This window comes from Plodia interpunctella, chromosome 1 (genome assembly GCF_027563975.2).
Source record: "Plodia interpunctella isolate USDA-ARS_2022_Savannah chromosome 1, ilPloInte3.2, whole genome shotgun sequence".
Lineage (NCBI taxonomy): Eukaryota > Metazoa > Arthropoda > Insecta > Lepidoptera > Pyralidae > Plodia > Plodia interpunctella.
The window spans coordinates 102,342-120,483 of NC_071294.1; the positions used below are offsets into that span (position 1 = coordinate 102,342).

General features: G+C 35.2%; 1 long non-coding RNA gene across 2 annotated transcripts; it reads left to right on the top strand.

The window, feature by feature from the left end:
• Window positions 1-486: 486 nt before the first annotated feature.
• LOC128672216 (uncharacterized) lies at window positions 487-6,760 on the top strand. 2 transcript variants are annotated; one of them, XR_008404936.1, is made up of 3 exons: window positions 487-655; window positions 729-3,930; window positions 4,993-6,760. It is a non-coding gene; the product is annotated as an uncharacterized LOC128672216 (long non-coding RNA). The 2 variants fall into 2 exon arrangements; XR_008404940.1 differs by having other exon boundaries at window positions 487-640.
• Window positions 6,761-18,142: the final 11,382 nt, after the last annotated feature.

Sequence of the window (18,142 nt, forward strand, 5' to 3'; positions counted from 1 at the left end):
TATCAACTAAGACGTACGAAGATGTCGACTACCTATAGTGTCAACGATCGAAACTATTATACTTTCTGGGGCAAAATTTATAATGAAAGGAGGTAAACCATACATTTTTTATTTTAAAGCGACAAAAATATAACTCTAACATATTGTGCCCTTTATTTCAACCGCATGATATTCGTTTTAAAAGTTCCGTACTAAAAATCAACAAACGGATCACTTGTGTGTCCCAATTTGCTCCCAATCAACTGGACCAAATCAGCTGAAATTTGGTAAGATAGTGTAATCCTATGACCCAAACAAATGCGTACAGAGTAATTTCACGCGAGTTCAACTCGCACTTGACCGGGTTTTTCATCTTTCTCCTTTGTAACATTTACTATTTACAAAGGATGCGATTAGCGCAGTCAGGGCTTAAGCTTATGCTTTAAATAGCTCGGCCGTTGAATCAAATTCAAGACCTTTGACATCAATTCGTTTCAGCTTCGCATTTATACCCAATATTCAGCTCGTAATATAAAGAGCGTGGACGGCGCCCATCACAGTTGTTACAACATTCATTATGTGGCTGAGACTACTGTTTGCTCCTGCGCAGCTGTGATAGTTACGTCGATCACGGCTTATCGTAATTATAATGGAAATTTCAGTGAGTAAAGTAAAGGTATTACTTCAGTCATGGGGCACTAATGTAATTTTGTGAAATTATATTTTTTTAATTTAAATATGTTTTTTAGACTTCTTTAACAATTGCGATGCCATTGGAGGGGAATGTATTCTCGGATATCAATGCCTCCCAGAGTTCCAAATTTTTGATGCCCGCTGTGTGGGTGTCAATTGGATATGTTGCAATACCACTGCTATGCACTGGAAATAACAGATAAAATAACAATTTTAGTTTTATGTGATCACGTTGAATTAAATTATAAAATGAATTATTATTTCATTTTATATTTTAATTCCACGTGTCATGTTGAAGCTGCAGTTTAGCCATCGAAATAATTTAAATGTAGGATATAAAGTGAATTCTTTATTTTCATTTTAAATTGTTTTATTTGTTTGGCTATTGATGAATAATAATTATTCAATAGTTTCTATTATTTGTTAACATGTTATTGTAATAAACTTGAAAATTAAATTAAATATTGACCACGTCTTCCATAAGTTTCATTAAATCTTAAAACTGCATCATAGTTCATCTAGATATTTTGCGATAATGTTTTTTACAAAAACGATTTATTGAATTTTATGTCATAAGATGAATTTTAAAAATTGCTTTGTAAAAGGCAAGAGGCAACTCCCTCAATAGTAAAATAGGGCAAAAGTGAAATCCAACTGCTCACCTCGTTTTAATGTTTTATGTCATAATTTTTTGCTTTCGAACATTTGTACTTTTGAATTCGTGGTACATTCATAGCATTGTTTTTAAACTTCGTTTTTATTTTCAAGAATGTTAGTACTTTGTGAAATTCTCTTCATATGCGCTATCCCTTGCTTGAAATTTAAATGTTTTTTTCTTTAGTGTTTTGGAAAACTGCATGTTGTCAAAATATTCGAAAATTTGCATTGATTTTACTTTAACTGAAATAGGATAATTATCATATTTATTTCATCATTGTATTGTATTCCCAATGCAGCTTTATGTATGTAAATTAATAATATGGTGCAAAATTTTAACGGAAATGTCGCAACCAGAAATGTAGTTTTAGTTTGTACTCGGTCGCATTGTGACCAGAATTATGATTGGCCATTAAAACTCTAACGTGTGCACATTTTTACCGGGGGCCAACAGGACCGCTATGTGTTAAACTGTCGCCACGCCGCCGCCGCCGTCGCTTTTATAGTGTTAAACTTTGATATACGTTGAAACAAAGTAATCCACACCTAGTGTATTATTTAAAAAATCAATATTTTTTGTGTGTCTTCGAATAAGTTTGATATAACAGCGGACGTGTTAAGTAAAATTTTCAACTTTCTGCTACACACCAATATCTTTTCATGTGAAGGAGTGATTTTAGGTCAAATCAGAGGCAGACAGCAGCCGAGAAGTACATTAGCCGGAATAAATGTTAGGATACATAGGTATTTGTTACTGTTGAATGGGCAAGTACTACTTAACGGTTTGTATGAAATCCAGAATACGTTTTATTTTGAACTTCCGGGGTGGGCATTACTATAATTATACTATATCTGCATAACACTATAAATGCGTTACCTATTTGTTTGTTCATCGGTGGTCAGAATTATAACAAAACGTCGCCGCGCGCTGGCGTGAAATGGTCGTGTTAAATGCAAATTAAAATGCTTTCGAAACTGCAGCGACGTGGACAGTGCCATTGGTGTTTCCGCATTTAATAAAAACTTGTGATTTTTTTCATTGTGAATAAATAATATTTACAAAAAGTACTAGCATTTTTAGAAGCTTGATGATTTATCCATGCTTTAACTTCGTGACTATGGATACTTGTAATTTTTCATACAAATCTACGCCCAGAACAGAGTACAGACATAAGAAGGGTAGAGCAGATTTAGCATCAGATCACATTGCCATAGTATACAGCTGATGATGTGACGCCCGGCTTTCTAAAGGTCGTAGCCCTTACCGTTCCTCTAGCAGGTAATTATTGGAATGACGGCTTGGTGAGCAATGCCTACGGAATTGACTTCGTAATAAGGCCGCATAACATTGTTACCAGAGTTGCATACATTATCACCTCTACGTCTTTGATAGAGTGGGAGTAGGAGCCAGGATCTGGAGAAATAAGGAGTTCCAGAAAAAAAAGGAAATACCTATCTAGTATAGCAGAATGGGACCATAAGATCCATATTTGTCAATTGACGTCATTGGAGAAAAGGCCGCGGTGAAGTTGGTTGCGCCTCTTCTTCTCCACCAGTGCTTTGAAAGTGTAAATTTTGTATGTGTGTGTTATGTAAAAAGTTAATTTAAGGTGAGATATTATTGTTGGATAAAAAGTAATTTTATTTCACAAAGTAATAAGGACAAGGTAGGGTACAATTATATGTGTATCATCCTAAGTTGAATCAATAATTTTGAATTTTGAGAGGAGCTGTGTACCAACGTTCTGGACCAGAAGATATTTACGTTGCTTGTACATCCTAGCTTTACGTTGTCTTGCACAAATCATGACACATTTTTGACTGACAAGAAAGCTAAGATGTAAAAACTACTTTACTTTGTACTTTGGTAAATTTTGTATGTCTGTCCGTGGTATCGTAGCAGCCACGGCTGAACCGATGTTGATCTATTGTTTATGAGTTTATCGCGAACAGACAGACGCGACAGAGGCCTTTGTTTTCTAATATGTAAGGATACTAGGGCCTTTTTTGTAAAATCAAAAGAAAACAAATCTTTCGTCTAACAAAAATTAACAATGAATCACAGAATGTTTAATTATATTTCATTAAATATTATTTAATATAATTCCGAAAACGCTTAAATGTAAAAAGCAATTATTGCTTTTCGCTCGCAACATTTAATCGACATCACTTAGCTCCAAATTTAATACAACACGTTTTTTCCACACGAAATTCGCGGAAAATTAATTATGTCTAAAATTTCTAGTTTAAGTGTAGACCACGGGGTTTTGCAAATAACATTAAGAAAAAAGGGAATCTCGTTTGATAAAACAGGCCGATCTATCATAACGGTATATTAATTACTGTGAACCCATAGACTTCTTCTAGTTTAAATTACTTAGACTAGTTCTACTAATAAAATATTATATAGTAGTTAATACTACTAATCTATAAGAGAATATCAATATTAATTATCCTTATCTATTTGAAAGTATGGCTAAAAAGACTGATGAATTTTAAATTTCAGCGACCGGAGCCGTCCATCAGTGTTTGATGACGTACATTTAGTTCTGGATGTTTGTGTCTCACCACTGACAAAACCTTTTTCATGAGAATTAAGAGGTAAAGAATCTTTTAAAGCTCATACGTTTAGAACTGCGCTTAAAATTACTAATTAATATTCCGTATGTTTAAGTCCATGCACGCCCGCGCCCTCTTACATTCCGGGAATGGTACAAATTTCACAATTTCCTCTGTAACATTTATTTTCCGTGTATATTTCGGTCGAACCCGGCAAAAACGAAATTCATTACTGTTCTGCGAACCGTACCACTGCCATCGATGTAATCAGAAGCAAAAACTCCTTGTTATGGTTCAATTTAACTTTGATATATATGTACACAAACAAAATTGAAAATTATATTTAAATTACAATGTCAGTTTACTATCAGTTTAAAATATTAGACCTTATTGGTCTCATATTTTGGCTTTAAAAACAAACAATATAGGTATATAAATAAGGGCATGATATATTTTCGATGTTATTGTGTAATAATAAATTACTTTCATGGTACATATTTACATTTTTCAAGAGTACAATAGACATTGTACAATAGACATTGTATAATAGACCTTGTACAATAGACATTGTACAGTGACATACTCGCAACTTCAGTGTCAAGATCATTTTCCAGGCACAGCGAAATCAATGATTAAGCATTAATTCAGAAATTAGGCCTTCACAGACACTTTTTCATAAGTACTGTGAGTGTTTTTACCGTTTGAGGTATGATACCCTAAAAAAGGTAATATTGCACATAGTGAATCACGTTTGCATTAAGTTAATATTTACATTTCTAACAAGAAACGTTTCATATAAACTTCAATAGAAATCCTGTCAAAACAAAGAAATTTATTGAACCGAATAGCTGCAGCATTCGAACGCGAGTTCAAATTGAGTTAGTGACTGCACGATTGAAACACGTATTTTCTGATTAATAAATACACTAATAAAATTTCCAAAGTCAATAATTCCTAAAATTGACAAATTAAATATGTTAACGTAAGATAGTAAAACTGATTCATGTCTTTGTTAAGTCAAAAAATGAAAAGTAGAAAAGCTCTAAGATCCACCTCCTGCCTGCTAATGTGCGCCAGTTCAATTTATATTGTTTTTGTTCTCAGACAAGAGCAAGGTTATCCTGCCGACCACGTCTTTTATTGAGCGAGCAATAGTGTACCTACACTAGTAGCTATAACTGGACCAGTATGATCCCGAGCGGCTGCAGTCACGTCCGTTCTAGATCCAGGTCTGCTTCTGTTGAAAAATTCGCGGATCCCATTTCGTTTGCTTCGTGTACTCGAGAAATGAACCCTCCGTGATTTATTTTACAATGACGTTTTGTTCCTTATAAGTCATTTATCTTGCACTTGCTGAGCACGGTGGCTACAACATGTTTCATATTGACATTTTTGCTACATACCTCGACCTCGGTGGCGCAGTGGTAAAGTTCTTGTCACTGAACCGAGAGGTCCCGGGTTCGATCCCCAGTCGGGTTATAATAGAAAATGATCTTTTTCCGATTAGCCCGGGCCTTGGATGTTTATCTATATATGTATTTGTTATAAAATATAGTATCGTTGAGTTAGTATCCCATAACACAAGTCTCGAACTTACTTTGGGGCTAGCTCAATCTGGGTGATTTGTCCCAATATATTTATTTATTTATACACTTTATTCAATTCGAATACTGCCTTCCACTAAATGTCACAAGACTCCAGAGGGAGTATATTTTGCTATTTTAATTGAAGATGAGAAATTGTAACATTGCAGAAATAAAATAGCATTTATTCAAAGGGTATATACAAGGTTAGAATTTTTTTAAAAATATGTACGCTTTAGATAAATTAAATATATTTAAAGACCATTGTGATAATTCATAGACTATAATAACAATGCTGCTGGATCATTTTGCACACAAGTTTTCACTGTCATTTATACAATTTATTTCCAAAGGTTTATAGACGTCGTGCAAAGCCATAGAAACTGTCTTTGTTGGTTTTGTGTGTAACCTCTTATTACTGTTGTGTATTAATCATTTTCTTCTTTTGTCATTTAACCTTACAACCAAATATATATTATCTTGCTCTTCAGAAAAAAATTTTTTCTCTAGCAGAATCCAAATCTGAAAACAACTTATTTCAAGAGTAAATTATAAACGAAAATGTCGAGTAGCTTTCATTCCAGGAATCACTGCCACAATTTATACAGCTGTATTTTTGAAATGAGTTACGGAATTCAGTGTTTCCACCTTTGATCTCGGTCTTGGCTCTGGTAACCAAATTTTTGGTTAATTTTCGCGACACAACCACAATTTAATTGGGTTTTCGCGCGAAACAGATTTACATTCCTTCCACGTCCCGCCGTTAACTTCCATAGAGCACCGCAAACGTGAATAAATTCTAAATACGGAGACGAAAATACGTAAATATTCCCGGGTAAATAGCTCCTTGGAAGTGCTCGTTCTGCGAGAGAACGTGATGCAAGGGAAGGGTTCTTTCACCCAATATTGTCCGCCGCGGCGAATGTATACGCTACGAACCGTTTTATATATATTTTTACTAAAATGTCATTTTTGACACAAGCTTTTATTGTCATCAGAGAGATGGAATACGGCGTTAATACTGCAAACAATTCCTAAATGTATTACAAACGATAACAATCTATTGGCTCCAAACACTAGCCAATCACGATAAAACTGCGCAGCCGACCGAAACGATACGCACTCGTGTATCGAGCGAACTCATCGCGATTCAATCGAATCTGATATCGATATTCGGCTGTTTCGGAATTTCATTATACGTAAACTGCTCATATTTAAGTCAGTCGATTGTTTAATATTGTTTGTTGTTGTGATTGTGAACTAATTTACAGTTTTCCTATCTAGATGTGGTAAATGTTGTTATTATACAATTATTATTATTAGGTAAATTATTCAGCTTTTACTATGCGAAGTCTCCACTTCGTCTCCACGAAAGTGTAGGAAAGTGGACTCTGGGCTCCGACGCGAGAGAGAGTGCGGGAGACGTTAGCTCAGACTAGGCGCTGCGTTTTTAATAAAACTATTACAATTTTCAAAAGAACGTTGGAAGAGAACTTTGCTTCTGATGCTAATTTAAAACCAGGGGTTACGCAACTAAAGTATAAAAAGAAAAAATACAATTGAAATATAAATTCGAAGTAAGGTTCCAGGTTCTCCAGCTGCTATTACAACTTCGTTACAAGCCGTTCCAAGCCACAGAGGTCGCTCCTCGGCGTAAATTCCCAAAAGTTGAGTCATAACACTTCTTCCAGCTGAATTGTGGCTCCGCAGTTTTACCTGCGTTCTGGTGGTTTGTTCTCATTAGAACTATTTTTTGTCAGTGCTAAAGAAGGAAATTCTTTTCCATCGTCCGAGTTTCGCTCTACAAATCCTTTTTATATATAAGTAATTTATACAGCAACATGGATCCTAGGGTTGTATTAAAAAGAAAGATTTTTCGATGTGAGCATCGAAACTATTGGTAACAAAACGCACTGCCAAAATACACAAAAACAACATACAGTGTCCTGCGTTGGCAATATCCAACAAAAATTATGCGACAGTTGGTGCAAGCGGCGCGCGGTTATTTTGTCGTAAAACACGCCGTGAGCGGGACCTTGGTGTACAGTAGATTTACTTCGGAGGCAAATATGCTTTACCCACAGGTTTCAACGTAAGGTTAATAATGAAAGAAGCAAATAAGCCTAAGGGACTATTCGAACTTGAAATTTACAATCATTATTTAGCAGGCTTCTCAGCGTTTGTTTGTAATAAATTAATTGCACGAAAATATGTATTTAAAACAAAAAAAAGACACATACAGCGAATTCAGCAAAAACTATATACAATTACATACTTACAACTAAATACTTTGGTTATTCTGAGCCTACGTTAGATATTTGGATTTTTAAAGCAAGTGAATAAAAAAAAAACTCATTTAAAAAATGTTGTCGATGCAATTCAAGTTCATTGAAGCCCATGTACCAAATCACACTAATCACAAGACCATGCCAAAAAATCTCCCTTGTCTTTGTATATATTTCCCCTTTGTGTGGCGAGGCGACACGTGCTGCCAATTGCTGTTGTTTTATTTATGTATTTATTTACACACCGAAATAGTGGCACTTCTGTTCCGATGCGAAATGTTATGATTTTTTATTGGCCTCGTAAAACACAGCTATTTCCTGCTTTTATGAGTTATTAAGCGTTCGTTTGTCCGGATGACATTTAAATTGATTGCTTTTTAGTTAGTTTCCGCGAGCGTAAAATGAAGTGTGTCTCTAGCTGGTTTCAACTTGTATTAGTCTTGCACACAGCTACAATAAATAATTATAATCTTTATTTCTCTAAACAAAATTAATATAGGTAACAGTTATAGTGTGTTATAATATATATTTTTCCAATTATGAGAGCTAGAATACTCGTATATTTAAACAAATGCGTTATGAGATGCTAAATTTAACTTATATTTAAACAAAAACTACTATTAAAAAAATATATTTACTGAAATAACAGTCCCTGGTGGTTCGTTGCCTTGAGGTAACGTGCCCAAAATCCTTACAGGATTGCCACGATGAATGACAACGTTTATTCTCTGGATATATATCAGCTTTCTGGTCACCTATACCTGATGCTTAAATGATATGAATCTTGAACTTTTTTTCATATCTAAAGTTGAATGTTTTAAATATTTTCAACATACCTTGAAGTAGGTGAATCCCTTTAATCCTAAACTAGTTCAATAAGATACAACGCAGCCCGGAATACAGTCGAGTATTTCTCAGCCATTCCTTTTGACAATCGCTGGAACAATCCGTAGGTATTCGCGGATTTCTTGAAAGATGTGAAATCCTGAAAATCCAATGCGCTCAAACTGCGGGATCCAGCTGGAGGCTCGTTCAAAAACGTTCATTCAGTGAATGAAAGAGCGGGTGAATGGGCACGCTTGGGGAATTACAGCCCCCTGGTGGGATTAAATGGAAATGTTGTAATTAAACGCCGGGCAGAATTTATATACGAGAGCGGTGAATGCAATAAACAATTTTCTGTGAAAATGCAGCCGTAGGTTTAATTCGTGGTTATTTTTGGGCTTATTTGAGCTCGGCTAAGGAATATGTTTGTGCCTGCCTACTAGTGGCTACGTAACATTTATATCATTCAGACGGGTTCTAACTATCCACCATCGAACTAGAATTAATGTATTGCGATTCGTGGAAGGCATCATGAAACATGAGAAAACATCAAGCTTTTGGAAAGAAAAGGTACAGATAGAAATCGAAATAAATGTATTCATAACATACTAATATACCTACATCGCAGAAAATGAACAAAATGTTAATATTAAAAAGGAACATTAAATATGCTACAAAAGGGTACCACTCAGCTTGTGCCGTGACGAAGAGCCATGGCGCTGATTTTCAGTGATACCAAACAAGATGGCGCTACCAGCAAAGAGTTTGCGAGATAAATCCGCGAAACATACACATACAATTATATTATCAACATATCAATGTCAAGATTGATGAACATTGTTCATGACTGCGAGGAAAATACAACAGAAATTACTATAACGTTTCTCCTTGTGATATACTAACACATCTTAGTTATTTATAAAGAGTGGATGGTACCTATTTGTTACACAAACGAAGAAAAATTGGATAACTTTCTTTTAATCAATTTCTAATGTACAAAACAAGCCAAGTTTATACTCTCAAGACTTTTTAATTTACTTTAAAATTGAACAGACGATTGAATCGGGAGACAGTTGGATGTAAACAGTAAACGAAGAATGAACAAACAAACAGCTAATCCGAGAGACAGTTGCCCGCATAAGTTAGAAGTTATCTCGAGTCTACACACGCCGCGAACAACTTGAGACGATTCTGTTTTAAACTCCGCTGTTTATCTGATGACGACGGCAGAATAATGACGGCTCACATTCATAATTATAATATTTTCACCAATAATACAGAACAACAACTTCGCTCCAAGACTGGAATTGCTGACGAGGTCGCAAGACTGAATTGGAACGATTGAAAGTCAAATATATTTTTCAACTTATAATACATAAAAAAATCACTGAAATCTACTGGAGACTTCCACTGTGCAAGAGAAGAAAAAGCGGCGCAACAAACTTCAGCGTAGCCTTTTCTTCAAAGATCAATTAACAAATTGCCAATTCTCCACGTTGGAAAGTCTGCGGCATCCTTAGTTCTGATTCTGACAACTATTAACGACCTCGGTGGCGCAGTGGTAAAGTGCTTGCCTCTGAACCGACATTGTCCCGGGTTCGATCCCTGGTCGGGTAATGATGGAAAATAATCTTTTTCTGATTGGTCCGAGTCTTGGATGTCTATCTATATATGTAATTGTTATAAAATATAGTATCCCATAACACAAGTCTCGAACTTTTGGGCTAGCTCGAATTTGTCGTAATATATTTATTTATTATTTAACTAGTGGTCGCACAAGCTACGCATCCTTGTCGACGTTAAGCCAGCATTTGACTCTGTCCCTGTCTGACCAGGCGAAAACGTCATGGCCGGATATTCATTTGTGTATAATAATAGTAACATAAGCGCTTTGGGTCCTGCGGTCATTAAAAGTAAATTCATGTTCATTCATATAATTTGCATCGGTTAAAAGAAAAAAACAAAATAGTGAATAGGTTTTACTTCAGTGAAAAAACACGTTTACCAAAATCAAAGGAATTCATTCATTTTCAACGGTGAATATAATTAAATAGGTTATACAAAGTGGACACTAATAAAAGACGAATTAAACCCGTTTTCAGACATGAAAATGAAAGCTCTTAATGTTCTTAATAACGAGTTTGAACAAAAAAGGTATTAGCCATTTGAAGTCGCAATAAAGGGCATCGATGGAAGGGTGGTGCCACACTGACTGTTGTTTATTAGAAAATCTTCCAAATTCAACTTGTAAGGTTTGTCCCACGATAATTAAAAAATATATGATCGACTTCCCGACGACTTCTTGGCGCTGTCGTGACGCGTGCTTATGAGACGTAATCTGTTCTGTAACTCACTTGGAGTAACCAGTGTGACGGCGCCCGTAGGAGGCCCAGACAAACCAGTGCCGAAGGGGTATCTGCAAATAAATGTAAAAACCGAGATTTACACAGCCCATTCATTATGGACTTGATGATAAGTTTTAGACGTTTGTTTAATTAGGCTGGAGTGTCTATATATGCTGTTTGTCAAAAATATCATCTACTAGATGTTGCCCGGGGCAATCTTGGATAATGTACCTTTCTAATGGTGAAATAATTTTTGAAATCCGTTTGGTAGTTTCGGAGATTACCTACGTTAATTATACAAACCAATAAACGCTTACCTCTTTATAATAATAGTATAGATAGAATTACATCGCATTCTCGACGGCTCCAGTGCTGTAGTTGTTAATTTCCTGGAAATGTCACATGAAAATACCACTGTAATAATTGCATTAAACATTTAAATATTTTACTATTTATTTTGACCATTCGATGGAAGGTTAACATGAATGACTTTGGATAGATGGATGCATTGATGTGCTGATGAAAATATCTATGAAGGCGCAAGAAATCGGGATGTATAGGACATAAGGTAGGAAGGAATACATTCAAATACTTATAGTAAAAATATGGAAGAGGATTCTTATATGACAATGCTACAAGACAGACTATGGTGCTCTATATATAAAATGTATACTAGAAATTTTGTGAACAAATCATATTATGTGGTCAGTAGTCATCCTTATAATCCAGCGACGTTGTTAACTGCTAATGAATTTTGATAACGAACCGTATTCATTATATTTTTTATTTAATTAGTTCCTCCGCGCCGCAATACTGCGCATTTGTATTTCATCAATTTGCGGGAAAAGGTACGATTGTTGACTCGTTAACTTTGATTTGGTGAATCTGTGGGCGTTTGTTATTGTTATTACAAAAAACAGCGCCATTTCCTACAATGTTTACGTGATGTTTAGATGTGTAAATTAATTAAAAAATATATATTTTAATGTAGCAATTGACTTCATAAAGAACAGTCTTTTCAACTTTTTTTCGTTTGTCGTTTGTTAATTTATAATATTTCTTTTTAATGAAATTTTATTTTTTGTTACAAATGTTGTAGGACATGTAATAAAATTTAGGGGAAACAGGTAACATTTTGTATTTACTCTGATCGTAGAAATAATATATCTCTATAAGTGCTTGGGTTCATTTCTATTTTAGTAAATCGGAAGTTATATGCAAAAGAGATAAGAGAAAAATAAGAAGAAACTGTGCCACTATGTTAAAAAAAACCCTAAACACCATATGAAAGTTATGTCCGACTACAAAAATACAATAAAAACACAACTTATTGTCCAACGGATTGTACATTTAAATGCGTTTTAGCCTGCTCCGTGAAATATTGCACGTGAAACAAATATTGTACTGCATGCCGGTGCATACTATTGTTGATAAAGCGATATGGTCACTTTGGTCACTGCACCTTGGCTGCAAATAGAATTTATTGCCCTGTATTTCCGCGCGACTGTGCCTCAGTTGCACCAGTCAACTTGAACGTTAACTTCAACCTGAGCTCCGCCGCCGTTTAGGTAAAATGGCGTATTTTGAGTTGTGTGTGCAAGTTTTAGTTAACGTCAAAGCCGACTAGTGCAACTGAAGCATAGTGTACAGTCTACTGCCTGTTAAGTTGCTTGCAAGCAACTCTATGTGTTGGTAATAACGGTGAATTCATTGTGAATTAGCGCAGGTGTACAGCTGAATGTACAATCGATCTGATCGTTTGATAAAACGTTTAATTTATGAGAAATGTATTTATGCGATTGCTAGTTTCAAAGGTAATGGAAATGTAATGTCGTTCATTCAACTGTGATTTTAAAAAATAACATTCATACATTAGTTTGACAAATAATTAAGCTTATTTGTTTGTAATAACTTTATTGCATGAAAAGAATTATATAAATTAATATTAATACAAGATGGTCGGCGGACTTGCCCCGTGTAAGGATCTCATACCGACAATGTTACACGTCATCATCTTAACTTTAACTTCCACAGAAAAACGCAAGGTACGCAATTTTGTCTAAATGTGAAACTGAAATCTTAGTTCATTTGGTTTATACTTTACGATCCATCTATCAATAAATATACTGGTAACGAACTTAAGCCACAAAATATATGTGTTGTACGAGTATCGTCTATATTTGGTTTTTATAAAACAGTTTGTATAAAACTTGAACAACGAAATCCTATTTCTGTGGACCTCAAAGAAATCTGATAAGAGCTTTTTTGATGAGGTGAAGAAATCTGATAAGAGCAATTTGACAAAATGAACCTGTATATACGTGTTTCCATCATCATAATTTCAGCCTTCAGGCCTCTTATTCCTCGTATGCCGCCCTCCTCTGTCCTACGTTTATCTCATCCATGTACGTGAATCTTTCATATTGTGTTTGTTCTATCTACTATTGTTTCTAAAACCTCTGAATCCAAAGAGAAGCGAAAGCACCGTTGCGATAGAGTTTCATTTCCGAAGTAGTTCTAGAGGAACGCGTCCGTCCTGCGGCTGCTCTAATGAAAAATAAACACTGCTGAGTCTCCGTCTATTTTTACTGTGTTGCGACCAGTCCTCATTCCGAATGTCTGCTCTTTGACGTGATCCTGCTAAGGGTTATTGCGAGGCTGGACCGCTACGTTATTATGGTTTTAAAATTGTTTATCCCTATTTCCTAGAATCTAATTGCGAATTTTCTCATATTAATTTAAGTCTACTATCTCTACAGTGCTATTAATTGCTGTGTCGCGTTTATTATGATGAAAAGAAAAATATGCATGAATTCTCGTGAAATATCAAATGTGGTAAATAGTTTACCGGTACAACGCATTAATATTGAATACAAAACTCTAACATAATGGAAATTAATGAAGTTAACTATATTATTTCCTGAAAATATACACAGAGTTTAAAATATTCACAAAGCTGATATTACATTTTTTTAACCTATTCCACACTGCTGGGTAAAGGTCTTCCCAACTTCTTTACCAAAGTACCCACTTTAGGTTTTTATTTGGAAGGAGTTTGGGAGACCTTTGTAACATACTATACGAACACAAACATACAATAAAAAGCAGTAGTTAAACAAATAGTATGTAAAACCAGGAACTGGTGGTAAATAGTGGCTGAATGCAGGTCCTGCACCTGGCGCCGTGCTCTCTAATCCCGCAATTTAGGGAGCGTGCGATAAGCGCTGGGGACTACTGTTATAATCGTTGCTGTTTAGTTTCCAGTGCATGTTTCAGTTATTTCTAGTTAACGCCCGGGTTTTCTCACTACGTCCACGTTGTATTTGTTATTTTCTTCATTGATTTTATGCCAAAGTTTTTGCACTATCAATTCCTTCCGACTCTTTCTCCCTCTGTCCCTCTACTTGTCACTGGGTATGCTTAGATCTTGATGCGGATTTTTTAAATACGGGTAGGTATATAGTGTAATTTCTGTCGAATGTTTAGGAGTGTAATTTATTAATGTTTTGTCCAAGTGTATAAAGATAAATTGTCAGTAAATACGCGCAACTCTGTCAACATGTGTATAAAATTTGTAGTTTAATCATTGGTATTACATGCAACACAACCTACAATTTTGTCCGAAAATAATTTCATCATGCACAATTTGCTGCGCCTGCCGGTGCATTAATTAAAACTTAATTATTTAAAAATGTTACTTTAAAATTACAGTGCGAAAATTGTGCGCAAACAAAATGGAATATGTTAATAATGAATTCGATATTTGACTTGTGCGGTTAGTCTGGCCATCAGCACGGCACTACGTGCGTTGAGCGGGTTTCTAAATATTTGGTCCTTCTTCCGCTTGGATCCACCGTCTCGATCCACATCTACTTGTGGATCCTAACATACATTTTTTCTTTCCAATTGGTAGTTCAACTGTTAGTTACAATTAGTAGTGTTTTTCTGAGATATTTTAGTTTTTTTATGACTTTCGTTCGAACGGCCCTTGGATATTATATCCGCAGGTTCCGTAAAATTCATTTTTTTTAAAATAAATATTCATACATATCAATTTCTTAAATACTAGACCATAATCTAAAGGGACAAAATAGCTCCTCGTTCCCATGGAACGTGGCTGGTTGTGAAATCACGTCAGAATAATATAAAATTTTTGGTTATTTTTTTACGCGAATCTCTGGTTTCGCGGCGACAAAGCCCTCCAGCACCACGGCAGGATGACAGAGAAAAGCGAAGCTGGGGTAAGTCTGAATAATAAATGGCAACGACGTCACGTAACTTATTAGGGTGCATGCATTTTTGAACTCGTGAATGTCGTAGATGGCGCTGATTTCGCAAACAGATGTGACAGCCACACATTATGTAAGCGCAGCAAAATATGGGTGAAGTTGACTCTATTAGGTCCGTAAATAGGATAAATCCTCCGTTGTACATGTTTCTCTCCTGTGTTAGTATTTATGTACTTATTTTTCGTAAAGTAAAGCCTCATTTTAATTGTATTTTGATTTCAAAGTTGTTAAGATTTGCGGTCAATCTGTTAATACTTTTTATGGCGGAGAGAAAGACCTAACAAATCCTGAAAAACTTTACCTTTTGATCCCATTTTGAAAACAACCTCGACGGATTCATAGATTTCAATCACTGACACCAATAAAAAATTATAACTGTTGTACCAAAACCTATGCTGCATGAAATAATTACATTTTCACTCGTCGACTATTTACTTTTATTTGTTAACACCATTTTAATTGCTATTGTTATCTGACATTATAAATCGTAGCAGTGAGACATAGCGGACTTCATACAAATACATAAACATTCCCGACGTATAATACATATACGTATACAGGACGTATAATAAATATTTTTATATGTTCACGTATGTATATATATATACCTATGTTTTACAATAAATAAATTAATTCTCAATCACCAATTTATCAATAAATTTAAATATTAATCAATTAATTGAAAAAACAACTTTTTTTTATTAAATTTCCGCGTCAAAAAAATCGACAGACCTAATTCGAGTTTAAATTGTATGTGATGAATTTTTTTAAATGCCCTCGTAAAACGAGCCAAGTTTTCCGAATCCCCCACATCAGGTGAGACATTAAAAAGCAGCGCAACTTGTGCGGCCGAGGGCCATTCTTTATGGTAATCAAGTTGTGCCCTGCGCTAAGCAGTGCCACATTATTCCAAGACATGACTTCGTGTTTACCGCAAAAATAAATGCCATTTTTACTTGCTTTAACATAAAAAACACAAGCTAAGTAGTATTTACAATGTCTAAAACAAACGACAAGCTAAAGCTAAAATACTTTTAGATTAGTTAGTGGTATGTGGTTTACAAGAAATATTTATGAATTCTACTTTGTATACGGGTAATAATAAAATTGTTTATTCCTCTTCACATAAACCAAACAAACTATTGGTTGTATAACTGAAAACGAAAAGTAACATTGTACTTTATAAAACGGCAAAAAAAAATATTTTTATTCAATTTCCCTTTAAGGCAAAACTTTTTCAAGATCAAATTGAATCTAATGATTTTTTTAAAAGAACCTACTTCGTTTCTCATAAAGCATCGTACGACTCAGTGAAAGTCTATACATTTTATGAATTGTTGTTGAACTACAATATAAAACGCGTCTCTGAACCCGAAATAGATAAAGTTTAATGGCAGCTATTGAAGGCTGCAAATACAATGCCCTGGGCGCGTCGGCGGTTGTCGACTCAATACTACACTTTACTGTCTTTTGTTATTTCTTGTCTTTCTTAACCACAGTTTTCCGATTTCATGTTCTCATCTGACTCTTATACTACTCTACCATCGGGCTTAGGAGGAGTTGCGCCGTCATATTTGACGTTGAGTTTAACCGCCGCGCCGCTGATATTTGGACAAAATGGCGTACTTTGAGTTTTAAGTATGTTAAAGAATTATATTTTAAAATACTTTTTGAAAATGCTTCACGCAACTAGCTGCGACCGAGCTGTTTATAATTTAATTTCACTCGAACGCTGTTATTAAATTATTGCTCATTATTCTTCGTTCGAAATTGGCCGATATTGTTTACATAGAATAATAAAGCTATATAGAACCACAGAAAGCCGTTAAGATATTTTGGGAATAAAAAATGCATAGGTACGTAAACGCAGAATAGACAAAGACATCGAAGGGCGCTTCTATAGCGACGCCGTCAAGCGCTGGACGATTGTCTTCAGTCTGTTACGGTTGCGGAGAACAATGAAATCTATGGAGCTGTAACTTAATATTCTCAATCTTTTATCCAACGAATATTCTATGAATGCTTTTAAAAGTGTATTAACCATTTGTGAGGTTATGATTAGAATTATAAGCGTTTTTGACTATCAACCACATCCTAACTAATATTATAAATGCGAAAGTAAGTTTGTTTGTTACATCTACACGCTTATCTACTCAACCAATCTTCTTGCATACATGTAGTTTAAAGTACGGAAAATCATATAGGGTACCTTTATTCCCGAAATAATACCTAAATGTTCCGGTGGCAAATTCACGAAGGCGAAGTCGCGAAAATGATTTTGTATAATATAAAAATAATAAGGTTCTCACAATATATTGACTCATTCAATTTGCATTACATAAGTATACCAGCAATGCACATAAAAGTCGAAACCAATATAGGTTTGACTGGTTATTCGATTATTCAAATATTATATTCTCATCTGTTTTACTGTATAAGATTTTATATCTTGCAGTTGTAATAAATAAAAACATGGTAGCTCTATTGCTCTCACTATTCAGAGGCGTTAAGACGATCGCCTCAATAGCCATTGTAGTCCGATGTCTTAGAGCCGAGCAGAGAGCGCTGTGTTGAGATTTCGGGGGACGCGGGCCATGCGGGCTATACATTATCGCGAAACATTAGTATAGTACTTTGCGACTTTGGTTGGATTTTCAGTGCGGTAAATAAAAGCTCTCATATGACATACGCAATGTTCATGCATTCGCGTCGGTGTAGTGTGCAGCCGGCATCAAACATTAGAACTAACTACGAACATGTGCACAATACGTAATCTATATTAAAACTCTTGCGTTACTGAGTGACTGACTGATAGATAACGCATAAGCTGAAACTACTGGGCGTAGAAACCTGAAATTTGGTGTGAAGATAGGTTCCTAGGACTGTGTAGGGGAGCACTAAGAAGGGATTTCCTGAAATTCCCAAGA